Raw genomic sequence first — 15,062 nt, forward strand, 5'->3', positions numbered from 1 at the left:
CCAAAGTCCCACACCCGAGTGCTTCACACTTCTCCAGGAAAAAAAAAGAAAAAAAAATCCGTTTTCCCGCAAAGTGTATGAACGACACCGCCTTCGCACTATCTTGAGTCAATCACAGATCTGTAGAGGCACTAAATCTCCTCTCCCGCACGACAGCACAAACTCATGTCGAATCAGGGCAAGAGTTAAGAAACCTGTATCTCTGAAAAAAAAAGAAACCGCAAATTACCTGCTTTTTTTAAGATTTTGCAGAGGGGGAAGATGATTTTTTCCAAAGTCATGTCTCTTCCCATGGCAACAAGTGTACCGATACAATCTCAAAAATCTTTATCTAAATCGCCTGTGCCTTGGAGATTGTTAGTCCTAGCTATGAGGTGTAACAAAGATTCTACCTCCAAATGTTTCTCAGACTCTGAATTTTTCTTATACAACCGAGGCAGCCGGTAGAAGTAGTTCACTAGCTTATTTGCACTATTGGCGAACACGAAAACAGGTGAGTTTTTGTTACACATGGCTCTGCACACTACACCTGGTTTACGACTCCACTGTGTAAATGCGTTCCTTCAGGCTGTCGCCACAGCCCAGGCTTCTGTTGGCGCTGCAGCATGTAGTGTGGCATTGTTGTGCTGGAGACTTGTCTCGACGAGGGGCTGCCCTGCTTGGCTGTTGACCTGTTCGGCAAGATTTACTAAGGGATGGGCTCAGTGCCAATTGCTTTCAACTCCCAACATGCCGTTTCTACGAGCTAAGAATCATAAAAATACCTCATGCTTTTATTGCCCTACCAGGCTCCATCAACGTCTGCTCGGGCCATTAACTTGTCTCACTCAAGTGTATCGGGTTGTAATGAAATCTTTAACAATTTATGAACATGCGAAACAACGTATGCAAAGAAGGTGAGAGAGTAACTTGTCCTCTCTCAGGGTCTCTGGCATTAATAACTGACGAACTTTAGAACTGAAGTTTCACTAAGTGCCATTGTAATGGGACTGCTAATACAGGAAACACTGCTATTACTTGCTATTACAACTGCAAAGCTACTACCAAATCTTGTTGTCACAGAATGAACATAGAAGTGGTTAAAAGAGAACAGCTAATGAATTCTACGTTTTATTCAGTAAATGAATCATTGCACTTTTTCACTAATTAGCCAAGTTGCTTTGCTTTCATACTGCGGTGCTACATGCCTGTAATCTGAAAGAACCTATAAATTAGAAAGACTGAAATTAATATCCTTTAATGTAACTTTGATGTTGAATAGTGGTAAACGTTGCACGCTACTGATTGTTTTACCAACAAAAGTAGATAATTATATTTTTGCTATGGACACTGACTTATTAAAGGAACTTTTTAGGACCAGTTATTAGCATCGAATTTTTAAGTTTGGTTAATGTTTTCCGTTGTTCTTCAGATGAAGTGGATGAGTGTAATATTTATACCAGGTATAGTATTAATGTCTTATATCATACTGTTGACACTGGTCAACATTATTTGTGATCTTAACATCATTTATAGTCTTTAAATATATGTGACATGAAATTCCTCACATTTTGGCTTGAATAAGGTAGAAATAGAACCATATCAATGTGAGTCTTTTTCATCTACAAATATTGATCTTTGTGGAGTTGTTGTAAGACTGGGGCATTACAGTGTCTCATACAAGAATGTTACTTTCTGATAAATGTGCTGTGTATCGTAGTTCACACAGGAGGAGTGGTTTTATGGTTCTTAGAATTATTTTTTGCAAAAATTAGCAAGGAACCCATCTTATACTATGATATGGGCCAGGATGTCATCATGATACCATTCAGAACCTACGTGGGAGGATAAAAAATTATCTTGCAGTGCAGTGGTTCACAGACTTTTGTAGTCTGGCCAAAAAGAGAGGGTTTTCGTGACGTTGCGCAGCCACTTTCGCACTGTTTACGCATATCCAAATCTGAGAAAAATCGACTACCACGCAAAGCATCCTTCAGCCTTCCAAACAAATGAAGGTCGGAGAGAGGAAGATATAGGCTATAAGGAAGGTTCCCCAGCAGTTCAAAACCCTCTTTCCTCATGGTTTCGAGGCGAGCGATGTGCAGGTGAACAATGACACACAATAGCTACGGTATTTTGACAATAGATGCTGTTGTGTGTTGCGAACTATTGGCTTGATCTTGTTGTCTGACGCTGCACTGTACTTTCCAGTAGAAGTCCATTTGCTTACCAAAAAGTGATTCTAACCTTTCCCTGACCAGTGGCTGAATCTCGAATCTTTTTGTCTCTTTGGTGTTTCCACTCTAGATTCTGGCGTTTTGAATCTGACTCATAGTGGCGAACCACTGACTATCCTGGTCAACAATAAGTCGCCTAGCGTCGTGAAATCGCCATATAAACGCTGGCACATGTCAACACGTCAGGCTTTGAGTTCTTCTGTATACTGTCTTGGTACCAATCGTGCACAAACTTTATGGAAGTCCTTCATTATGGATGATTTTATAGGCAGAATCATGACTGATATTCAGAGAATACGCTAGAATAGCCATGGTAATGCACCTGAAATCATCTCTTGATCTTGGTGATTTTGGACCGTGGTGAACGTTGATGGGTGTCCTGCTCCCATTTCACGTCTCACACTCGACCTACCACTTTCAAGCATCTCTACTCACAAATAAACACTTTTACTTGACACGTCATGTCCTCGTATTGTGCTGAAAGTCTACGATAATTTTAAGCCCCTTTCACCCCTTCCTACCAAAGGAAAGCAATCAATTCACGCTGTTTCTCCTTGTTGGAAACTACTAGCAGTCTGGACATGTTTACACTGCCACTGACAGAATGGAACTGAAGTGACATGTAGATAATTTTTTAACTTCCTTTGTCCCTTTTTGAAAGGTGTGTAAATGAAAATTGTTAATCCTGTTGTGTTGGCAGAAGAGCCAACACCGCGTAACTAGTGGAGACCGAAATGCACGCGTTTTAGCTCACGCAGGCTGGCGTGAGGAGGGAAGAACTATACTGACGTGAGATCTGGAACATGACAAGGAATGAGAATTCAGAAAGCGGATATAATTAGTTTGACACTTAATTTTAGTCCATTAATGATGAACGTCGCTCTTGACGGTACATGATTCACAATATTATCTGTTCAGATTATAGTAACTGAATATGGCGCCTTGCTAGGTCGTAGCAAATGACGTAGCTTTAGGCTATACTAAACTGTCGTCTCTGCAAATGAGAGCGTATGTAGTCAGTGAACCATCGCTAGCAAAGTCGGCTGTACAACTGGGGCGAGTTGTAGACTAGACCTGCCGTGTGGCAGCGATCGGTCTGCAATAACTGATAGTGGCGACACGCGGGTCCGACGTATACTAACGGACCGCAGCCGATTTAAAGGCTACCACCTAGCAAGTGTGGTGTCTGGCGGTGACACCACAAATCCGATGTGTTGCAAAAGTGGTTAACACCTCAGATCGAAACCAAGGGAATCACAGATGATGCGTGATTACTGTAGGATGGAGCTCCAGCATACTTTTCACTTCAGGTGCTCGGGTTCCTTGATGAACAATTTTGAGGCCGCTGGCTTGGGCTTGATACAGCAAAATCTAAAGCTGCATTGAACTGGCCAACACAAGGCTCAGACCTGACCATGCTAGACAGCTCATTGTGAGGAATAATTCATTCCCTTGCTTGTAAACATCCGTATGGGATCAACGAACCATTGAGCAAAAGTTCTGAGAAAGCCATTCCAAGCCTAACTCCTAAGAAGCTCCACAAGATGTCAGGGAGACACAGAAATGCATTGATCTTTGTGTAGGGCATTATGGTGTGAGACAGACCTGCTGGATATATAATTTTATATATGTAATACTTCAAGATACTCTGCCTAAACAAAAAAGTGGTGCACCCAGAAGGAGAGGAAGAAACGAAATGAAGCAGCACTGATTTGGTTGTAAGAGTCATGGGGCAAGACCGGCATGAGGCCATTTTGTTAATGCTGGCTGGCTGTCTCCATCAGGTGCAAGCATACATTCAGGGGCAAACCTATTGTTCTGCTAAGTGAATTATGGCCCCCTGGGGGTTGATTTATGACCCCCTGTGGATAATCTGCCCTTCTGAGAAACTTCCCACATCTTCCCCTCCCTCTCCACCTGCCCCCATACATCCACCCCTCCTCCTCCCTCACACCGACTCAAGCAGAATTTTGATATAAAATTAATTGATTAATTAATTAGATTGATCAATTAATTAACCCTCCCACTCTGGGAAATACCCCAGCTCCCCCCTCCCTTTCCCGCTCCCCTCCCTTCCCCGTCTGGAAACGCAGGAAATGGAATCAGTCTGCGCTGGAGAGGAAGGACCTCGAGACACGGAATTCAAATCAGAACCACTAATGTATTGATGCATATTCTGTATTTAAGTTTGTGGGCGACAGGGCTCCCCAACTTGATTAGAGCTCACGTCTGCACAGCCTACCCCTGCTGCCTATGATGTAATTGCTCTGGAATGGAATGATGTGCGGTATAGTAGCCACCGTTTGGAGCATCCCGCGTGTGTGTCTGTCGTCAGAACGCCTCCAAGAGGGCCAAAGCTACCCAGTGTCCTAATTACAGATCAAGTTATTAAACACCATTGACCATGGACGAGACCACAGCCTCCTTTAATCTCCCAGCCCCCAGACAAAACATCAAGTAGCGGCATTCTATTGACTGTCTCTGTTTCCATTAAGAGGCCACACCCTTGTTATCTGTGTGAACCAACGTCTCCAAACACACATACGGAGGTTTTTATCTCTTCTCAGAATACTCTGTTCCTATTGGCTAATCCTGGAGGCGAACGGAGATTTGGCACTATTTCGATATCAAAAATACAGTGATATAATCCATTAACTACCCTATCAAATTGATTGTTTAACAATTTACAGGAGTAAACTAGATAGATTAAAACATTCCATAACATTAACGTGCCGAGAAACACGCTAATGTTGCCGTCTGAGAGGATTTCGTATTTCGACCGCACGTATGTCTAATGAACAAGAGTATCGGACTATAATTTCGAATTTGATGAAATTAACAGGAAAACCAAGCGGGCTTTAGCCTTGGGAGTCAACGAAAGTGGTAAAACCATAAATGAATGAAAAAAATGAACGGTCACCAGCCCAAGTAGGCTCATTAATTTGGAAATATATATTTGAGAAAATTGAATATTAGCTATTGAAGTTAATTTTGTTGAGATTTCCCTTTGAATAGCAAACAGGATACAAATTGACACAGTGCACACTGTACTGTGTGTAGCAGCACTTGCCAGTAACAGAAACACCAGTAAATTATAGGGGTAACTTTGAACCATGCTAACACAATGACAGCCACACTAAAGAGCATTACTTAATCAAAAACTGAAATGTCACTGCATGAAATGCAGAACTAAATTTGGACATGAGGGCTTGTATCATGACTGACAGGAAAACACAAATAAAGATGAATAACAACATAAATACACTGTTTGAGCTCCTCTACATATAGCAGTTTTCCTTAGTCACAGTAATAGTTAAGTTTTTTCTTAATAGATGGAGAATACGATGGGGACCCACAAACTAGTATAGTTTCACTAGTCAAAGCTCTTTGATTATTACATAGTAAAGACTAACACTAAAAGCTAATCATTGACTTCACTTGGAGTAGTTCATAAATTACTTTGCAAGACAATAAACTACAACACTGGGCTTAATTAACTTAAGAAAAGTAACCTTTCATGATAGGTACCAAAAATACACCTTCTTTAAAATTGCGCATAATTTTTCTTCTAACAATATTATCGTAAATCTTTTCATTACAGGTTTATATGGACTTGAACTTTAATTACCTGTGAAGCAGGTAATCTTTACAATAAGATTTACACCATCTTGCACTGTTATCCTAGAAAACTATATCTTATAATAAACTAAGGATACTTTCGCAAAAGTCTATCCAGCTTCACTTTGGTGGTTTTAGCTTTAACTTTTACCACCCCTTGTACTTTAGACAAAAAATCACTTTTAAACACATGAATGCAAGAATTGTTCATTTAAATCAGGATACCCGGTTTTAGTGGCATTTAGGTGAGGACCCTGCATAGGTTCGTGATCGGGATTGAAAATATGGTTCCGGGCACGAATTTATGTTTTATGTGATTATTATTGAAACAACAAACAAATCAACTGGTCCATGCCAATATACATTACTTAACTGAATGTATGATTATTATTGAAACAACACACAAATCAACTGGTCCATGCCAATATACATTACTTAACTGAAACTATGAAGTTTCTGAAGCAATGTCGAAGATTGGTGGCAGGCGCAATGGCGGCCAACTGTACGTACGGCTCTTGATGTGCGAATGCTCCATAAATTCTCTTCTTGGTGTCGGATTTTCAACATATTATAGTCATTCCATTATGCCGTGAATACCAAATAATAGCCAGATCCACATCCGAGGCAAATCTCTTCTAATACAGCTTCCAATTGCTTCTTAGCACCGTAGAAGTGTATTGTGCTAAGGCTAGCCACATAATGCGTGTCGTTTACACAAAGGAGCCGATCAGTTCAACCGCCGAACCCACCTTTTACATCGCGCCATGCCACTTTCGTTGCGGGGGACTTCCCTACAGCGTTTGGATGTTGCAAATACAAGAGCGCTAAGCATGAACCAGCTTTCAAAAAAGATACTCTTTTTATAAACATATTCTTATTATAATAGTTTAAAATTTCAACATATTCTTTTGTTTTTTGTTCATATATACATTACAAAACTCTAATTTTTTTGATCTACTTCAAGCGTTTAAAGAACACCGTTACATAAAATAAACCTGCTCCTAATTGATATAAATGTTACAACTCACCTCCATCTTACGATTATCCTTCTTCGGAATAAAACATATTTTCAATGTTTTAGTTCACACATAAACATTATGCAAATCAAGTAATGAAATTTCCGTCACAAGTAGATGGTAGCGCTAAATGCATACGAGGTCTTGTATGCACTGACGTTTGAGAACGCAAAAACCCTCCTCCATCCCAGAATATCCACGAAACATATCTGGTGAAAAAAATCCTGCCGATCTCACAAAGTCTTAATCGCGAGGTGCGTGCCGTCCACTGACTGCAAGATAGCCCCATACGCGCTGGCCAGGAGATACCAGCACCCGCGCCGCCATGCCAGCAGTTGCATGGCCTTCCACACGCCCGCCATACCGAACGCTCAGAGGTTGGACCGACTGTCACCAGCCAGTCAACCGATCAGTTTACATGGATGGGATGATCGTCCAGCGCAAACAGCTGTCGTATTGAATCTTCTCACACAACACAAGTCCACTTCTGTCACCACTCCGTCGGCACACTGGTCACTTCCTGAGCTGTCCACTGGTGTCGGCGAAATCAGACTGGTCGGCGCATTCTTTGTACCTAACCGCCTGTCACAGGATGAGCTAATCCACAGCATGCAGTCGCCGAAGCTTTGTGACCACTCCTGTCGCCAGTTGCTGTGCACTGTCAAACAGCTGTGGCTTGGATGTACACAGTATGTCTGACCAATTCTACCCCTACATAGACTCCTTAGTTTAAAAAACCCACTTTACCCACTCTGGGACAGCAATGTTATTCAGCAAGCAACTCGAATTTCTCATGAGGAATTTAAATTTCTTCCTTTTATATGAGTTATTTTCGAAGACAGAAGAAATCGGAGGTTACACGCGTTTTCACATCACTAAGGTATCGTTACTTGTGAAAATACTGAAACAGTATGGCGTAGGCTACATTTGCTCTAAGTATTCCCTCGTCAGGTAAAAAATTCTGTTCTAATCAGCTTCATATCTGTTACGTCCTGCATCATAGGACTACAATATTAAACTCATTTTTGGCTGATGACGAAGTGCTAAGCACTACTTGTATCAGATGACACTTAAACCAAATGGAAATTTTATGAATAAAAAGTATTCATGCCTTCCAGTCGTTGGCGAAGATAGTGTAGTGCGGGTTCGAGGGCCGCCACGAATAAGATTCCTGATAAAGAAAATCCCTGTCGCAGCGACCTTCCAAGAGTGATGTGTTCGGCCTGGTGGCTCTTGAACTTTATCTGGGAGTGCACCCCTTGGATTAAACGTAGGAACACCCTTGCTGATGCCTGCAAGGGGCCCATGCGTCCAAGCGAAGGAAACCGTGGTCAACACGATCAAAGGCGTGATAAAAATCGACGGGACAAGGGCGCCACAGAGGCAGCAGGCTGCCGCCAGCGCTGTGACGTCGCGATCGGCGCCAAGTGCCCTGTGAATGTTGTTGTCGCCGCCTAAACTTGTCTAGTCTGGATGGATCATCTGTCCAATTGTGGCCTGCAGACTTTTGCGAAAAGTTTGTAATCCGCGTTCAGGAGTGTAAGAGTGCAATAGTCGTGACAGCAGTGTGAACCACTCTGTTTTGGATCCGGTATCACAACGCTTTCAAGGAAATCTGCAGGGATGGTAAAATAGTCACAGAGGAGGTCTTGAAACATTTGAATACACTGTGGGCCCATGAGGGGATAGAAAGCACCGTAGAATTCATTCGGTAAGCTGTCCACTCACAGTGATTTGTTTGGGGCACCATGCGCCAAGGTTGCTGTTGTCTTCAGCAGTTACGGGGGCCATCAGGGCGCCATCCGGGGCCACTACTCTTAGGACAGGCATATCTCGCAGTGTGGCTTCATACTCACAGATGGTGTGTGAGTCCTCGGCATAAAATATTCTGTAACAGTGGACGAATGCTAATGCTGCAGCGATGGCACACTGCATGTCCGTGCGTCCACCTGCAGCTGTCTCTACTAATGTTATAAGGTGGTGTTGCGTCAGCGTCTCCTTCGGTTGACGTGATATACGGACGCTATTTCAGTGGAGATGGTATCCTGCATCCTCGCCCAGACTCGGGCTCCATCAAGCTGTTCCATCGTCAGACAGTTTAGGCGAGATTTAGACGATTAATCATTGTCTGCCCGTCTTGTGATGAGAGCTATGTCATTAGTTCCCTTAGTGCTGCGTAGTAAAATTCCGACACCGCCCGATGCCAGCACTCTCTGTCGTGGCCATATCTCATGAGCATCCGTCAGAGGGTCGGCTTGGCGCGTTCGAGCCACCAATGTAAGGTGGAAGGATGTGCATGCCGACTCCAGGGGCAGCAGTTCCACATAGCAGCGAACTCCCACTGACGTGTGTCCTCATACAGATAGGAAATGTTCAGTGTCCATGGACCATGGCTTCGGCGTATGAGTTGTCGGAGGAGTATGACTCAAGTGATGTGTGCCAAATGATCGGTGAAGCCTGTGGCCACAGTTCTGCGTCCCTTGTTCAGGTTTGGAGTCCTCGGAAGATGTATTTCCGGCTGAGGCGGCTGGCGGAGTTGTCGATGAAGTATATATAGCCATAACGGTCCCCATAAAGAGGACGCCACTTGTCTTGAAGCACCAGATCTCGCACGAGTGCCTATAGTGCTGGTAAGGTAGACTAGTATGGCATTTGGATCCAGGACACTAAAATCTCTGCCTATGATGCAGCAGTCCTTATTCCCATGCAGGAGTGGAGCAATTTCATCAGAATAAAAAGTGATCCATTCACTGTGGCGAGATGCTCCTGAGGGTGCGTTTACATTGACAATACGGAGTGTCCCCACTGTAATGGCCAGGCTTCATGCAGATGGCAGATACTGTATGTGACATCTGATGCATTGATGCCATCACATTGAAACTTCCCCTTAGAAAAATTAATGAATTACTGTGCTGATAAACCCCTTACGTTATTTGATTTTCAAACAGCTGATCAAAACTGAATGTACTCAGACATTTCTCTCTTTACTTATTCTGATAATCACTAAACTGACACACAATATTTTTAGCGCAACTCATTCTGACTTTCAATAATCCCTACAAAAGAATGGCCCTGACTAACAATAACCTATACCTTTCATGAACCACTTACCTCACAAAAACCTTCGTTACTCGAACTACAGCAATACAGCGAGCGCCAATACTGCCAGCTAAATAAAAGATTCTAACTACTGAAGGCACTAACTACTGATAGGCATAGTTAGCAGATGAAAGATTTTGATAGAGAACAAACAATGTATTTACCTTAATAGTGTTCAAAAAGTCATTATATATATATATATATATATATATATATATATATATATATATATATATATATATATATATATATATCAGTTCATGACATCTAGTCTTACAAATTTACTGTCTCTGATGGACACATGTCCAGATCACCCACTCTCAAAACTCCGCCATCTCTCTCCCCACATCCACCACTGCTGGCGGCTCACCTCCAACTGTGCAACACTACGCGCTGTTAACGTCCAACTGCCCAACACTACAATAGAAATATTACAACAATGCCAACCAGCCACAGACTGCACACAGCACAGCCAGTGATTTTCATACAGAGCGCTACGTGGCGTTACCAATGTAAAAACCTAAACAGCCTACTTACAACATAAGAGGACGGTAGTTCTGCCAGCACCATCACCAGATGGAATGATATAGGCTGTGTACCCTTAAATGTCCAGACACAGCTCCAGGTGTACTTCTTGAAGGAGCATGATATCCAGATCCTCCACCTGGAGCATGTCATCGAACTTGTGCGTTTCGATGATAGAGTATACGCCATTGACATTGATTGTATACACATGGTAGGACTGGGGCTTCTTAAGGCAGAGTACGTAGGTGCAAATGGCGGCCTCTCGGTGTTAATAATAGACCACCCAGCGTTGTGGCAGGCATGTTTAAGGTGTCAGACACCCTCCCCCTGTTTTTGAGGCGGCTGCCCCATGTGATGGATGAGCCTCAAGGGTGGTGTCTGTTGTGTCTTCTGCCTCCATTTCAACAGCCCAGTCACCAAGCAGGGAAGGGGTCGGTGACGGCGTGTCGTCGTGGGTAATGAGCTCCATCGCCTAGTCTTCATCCTGAGCAGTATCGGTCATGGGGTCGTCTGGGGAGGACGAGGCTGCCATCTGGTCCTCAGCTTCTGATGCCTGCCTTGGTACTGATAAAGCCCATTGGCAACCATGAGTCAGAGACAGTGTTGGCAGCTTGCTCCCTGTCTCCACTCCATTGGTCGTCATCTGTCGAGAGAAGTTGCAAGGTGCCAGGGCCAGCAATGTATTTAACACTAAATTCTAGAATCTACATATGTAAATGATGCTCTAAGCCCCCCCTATTCTAACTCCGACTTTTGCTGTTGCACAAGGATTAAAAATTATACGTGAACTGACTGTAATCAACCCTGCAAGTGGAGTAGAAAAGAGTTTGGCACCTGCAATAATTTAATTTGATAAATAAGTTAAATAAAGGAAGGTTTCATAAACGTTGTGAGAAATGATGGGTTGCTCTACCGATTAACAGAATGAAAGTTCTGTCCAAAATAACAATATGATTTATTAAGACTAAACACAAAATAATAAACAAAAACACATGAATTCTAATTTATAATACATCAAATTGGCTCAAATTGGATACACATACAAACACTGTAAAGGTGAAGTTGTCCCTAAACTATATCGTGAGGTTTAAGACGAAGTGGTATGTGGAGCCAATTCCTTGCCACTCAAATCTCAAGAGAGACACACAGCTAACCCAACAGTAATTGCTGCTACTCAAGACAGAACAAAGTTAGAAAAAGACGAACAGGTGCGCTCTGCTGAGCTCTGATTATCACCTAGGAAAATCCCTATCTGCCGGTGCTGCGGACATACATTACCAAACTGTCTTCTTAACTGCCCGAAACACGATCTGGCGTACCGGAGGCGAAGGCTGGTTGTTTCGACGTCCTCGACCAAAAGGGGAGAGCCGGCTACCAAGAGCCCCGCACAGGCCGAACACACAACATTCCCGCCCTCACGACAGTGGCCGTGGTTAAACGTTCCAATCAGCAACTCGAAAACCGGCGGAAAATTCCACTCCATTGCCGGAGCACTACCATTCCACCAATGGAGATTCTTGGCGCCAATTTCTGTGCTGATTTTGCTACGTCACGGAGCTATGCCCTGAGCAAGCCAATCACAGTTACTATTTTGCAGAAAGCGCGGGAATTTTCCCGCCACAACTGCCTGGGTACACAAGTCATTCCCACGCCTCGCTGGTAGCCCGCCAGAAAGTGTTTTCGCTAAGATTCTGCGAAGTAACGGAACCTCTAGCCCAGCCGCTACTTCAAACCCCTCCGGGCGTGTCTTTTGACAATGTCGGCGTCTGCAAAGCATTCACTCGACTTCCTCGCACCCGTCGGCTTAACCCTCTCCAGTTCAACAGAGCCCGCCTGTCACCGGACCACCCGGGTGACGAGAGACGCTGCGTGGGAAGTCCGCGTGTGAAGGAATAGCAACTTTCCACCGCATGCAATTAGAGAGGAGAATCGTAAGATAGAAATATGAGAGGGGGCTCATGCGACCTCTCAAAGTGTTCCATGTGACGCTTCAGTGACCATTGTATCTGGGACCGCGTGTCCACCCCATCGAAGGGCTGAGATCAGAACCCTCGGTCGTAAGGCCGACGTCTGGAAACTAAGCCTCTGGTACGGTGACAGTTGTGGTGATGGCAGGCATCGTGTCATTCAAGGGCGTCTCTTTGCGTGGCGCTGTCGCCAGCACGTCGGCGGCGGCTGAGCTCGCGTTTGCGTGAGGCTATGTCACGGGCGCAGTGTCTGTGCACACCGGTCGCACCGCTTCCACGTATTTCAGCGGCAAAACGGTGTGCACCCCTGTCTGTACTGGTTCCACACGTAACACCTGGACAAAGCGGCGCTGTAGTCAGTTTGATTGGACGTGGTCCCCTTGGCCACAGCTAGAACATGTCCGCAATGTCCGCCATAAATAATGATGGATCGGTAACTGCCGATGAACGTACGATGTGTTTGCAGAGTTGGATGCTTACCTGTCGTTGAGAACTTGATACTTTTCAAAGGTGTTCCACTTCTCTTCCATGCAGCCTGAGATCGTGCCTTACGGTCGTAATGCGTCAGTGGCGAGCGAGGCCGGGACTTCGAACGGCAGATCGAAGATGTGCGCCATCGCACCGACATACCTGCATGGTCCACGTTTACCGAGCTGACGTTACCGTCAACATGGCAAAAGTGGCAGCCGCCGATGGAACGTCGTACTAGGTTAACACACGCCTCTTTGTTCTTCATCTGCATGTGGACTGTACAGGAAATAATGGACAGATGGATACCTATCAGGTCGTGGAGATCGACATGCATGTCATCTCTCAAAAACCGTTCGATTTTGTAAGCTTTTGGACGCATGTAGGATTCGTCGACCGTGAGTTTCACCATCGCCTGGTAGTAAGAGAACAGCATATCTAGTCACAGCTATAAATCTCAACTACGATCGCGGTTGCTCGCGCAGGCGAGTAAACAAACACACGTGCGAAGCGCTGCTCGGCGCGCCGCGCGTCTGCGCCGTGACGCGGCTGAAGGCCGACTGACTGAGCTACACAAGCACGACTCACGACCCGTCTTCACAGCTTTACTTCTGCCAGTATCTCGTCTCCTACCTTCCAAACTTCACAGAAGCTCTTCTACGAACCTTGTAAAAGGCCTCATTGCTCCCATGCCATGACGTGTCACCGCTGTTATCCGTGCCACAGGTGGACATACCGGCTATTAGGTAGGTGGTCATAATGTTCTGGCTGATCAATGTAACTGACGTCGATTTACAGTAGAATTTTAGGACGTGTACTATTCGAACACTATGAATGACCTCTAAGACAACGATCTATTGACAGAATGTCAATATGGTCTCAGGAAGTAACGTTCTTCTGAAACACAACTGGCGCTTTACCCGCACGAAGTAATGAGTGGTATCGAATGATTGTTTCCATATTCCTAGATTTCCAGGAGGCTTTTCATACCGTCCCTCGTAAGTGGTTTCTAATCAAGGTGCCTGTTTATGAAGTATCGTAGCAGTTATGTCATTGGATTCGTGGTTTCCTGTCAGAAAGTCACCCATTAAAACAAGATGGTATCTGTTCCTTCGGACATGTCCGAAAGAACAGATACCATCTTCATATATATACGGTTAAGACTCACCGGACATTTGACCATCTTCTTCTGTGCGGATGTACAAACAGTGCCCGAACTCTTACAAGAATCGGTAGTAAGGCCGCGAGTAATGAGTATATGGTCAGGGGCACTATGAGTATAGTGCGGGACAATAAGTTGCGAATGTTGGTCTCACGAGGGGCGTGCCAGAGATAAGTTCCTGCAGTCGCACTATCCTCTGTGTGCTCTTTAGCTTAGATGCCGGCACGGTAGCTCAGCGTGTTCGGTCAGAGGGCTCTGCCCTCTGTAATAAAAAAAAACTGAGTTAATGGATCAACAACGAACTGAAACGGGTGTCTTTCGACGTCCGCCCAGAGCAGATACAACGAAAGAAAACGAACAAAATGAGATTAAAAAAAAGCGTGTTCAGTCAGAGGGTTATCCGCCCTCTGTAACAAAAAAAAAACTGAGTTAATCGATCAACAACGAACTTAAACGTATGTCTTACGACGTCCGCCCCGAGCAGATGCAACGACCAAAAGCGAACAAAATGAGATTTTTTTATGATGGATAGAGCGTCTACCATGTAAACATGAGATCCCAGGTTCGAGTCCCGGTCGGGGCACAACACATTTTCACTCTCACCGTTGACTTATATCAACGCCTGTATGCAGCTAGGGGTATTCATTTCACTGTAAGAAGTGATGCATGACATTCTCAAAAAAAAAAAAAAAGTACTGAAGGACCTTATATCGTGCGTGCTCGTTTTGACATCGATAGCTCCTGCTCGTTATTAGCCTCTCTGGCCGCAGTAGCTTCTCGAGAACTTTTTGGCTTGCAGAGGTTCAGCATTTAATGGCTGTCGCGGCCAGGAGGCGCTCTCGAAGTGACGGGTGGCTCAAATGGTTCAAATGGCTCTGAGCACTATGGGAGTCAACTGCTGAGGTCATTAGTCCCCTAGAACTTAGAACTAGTTAAACCTAACTAACCTAAGGACATCACAAACATCCATGCCCGAGGCAGGATTCGAACC

This window comes from Schistocerca nitens, chromosome 8 (assembly GCF_023898315.1).
Source record: "Schistocerca nitens isolate TAMUIC-IGC-003100 chromosome 8, iqSchNite1.1, whole genome shotgun sequence".
Classification (NCBI taxonomy): domain Eukaryota; kingdom Metazoa; phylum Arthropoda; class Insecta; order Orthoptera; family Acrididae; genus Schistocerca; species Schistocerca nitens.